Here is a 483-nt window from a genome sequence, read left to right as displayed (position 1 = left end):
GTAATTGCTGCTTCTGGGTTGCAGCAGCAGGTCTGACTGTGGAGCTGTCTCGGAGGAATGACTTCAGATGACTAAGCTCGGCTTCGCACCACCAGATGGCCTGCCCTGTCACTGTCTCTGGCCTCAGCAGCAGCCTCCCAGCCTGCCTCCCGCTTCCCTGGTTGCTCCATCACAGTCCCTTCTCCACACCACCGCCACCGCCACCGGGACCTCTCCAAACCATGACTCAGACCTTATGAGCCTCGCTACTTAACACTTTCCATTCCGATTTCCATTAGGATAGAAAATCAATGCCTCACCCTGGCCCGTGTGGCTCAGTTGGTTGGGCATGGTGCCGTGCACTGCAAGGTTGCCAGTTCAATCCCTGGTCCCAGAACATGCCTGGGTTGCAGGCTCTATGCCTGGTGAGGGGTGTGCAGGAGACAGCCAATTGATATTTTGCTCTCACATTGATGTTTCTCTCTTCTCCTTCTTTCTCTCTCG

The sequence above is a fragment of the Myotis lucifugus genome, unplaced genomic scaffold (assembly GCF_000147115.1).
Source record: "Myotis lucifugus unplaced genomic scaffold, Myoluc2.0 scaffold_8, whole genome shotgun sequence".
NCBI classification, from domain to species: Eukaryota; Metazoa; Chordata; class Mammalia; order Chiroptera; family Vespertilionidae; genus Myotis; species Myotis lucifugus.
Note: the sequence above shows the minus strand (reverse complement) of the source record.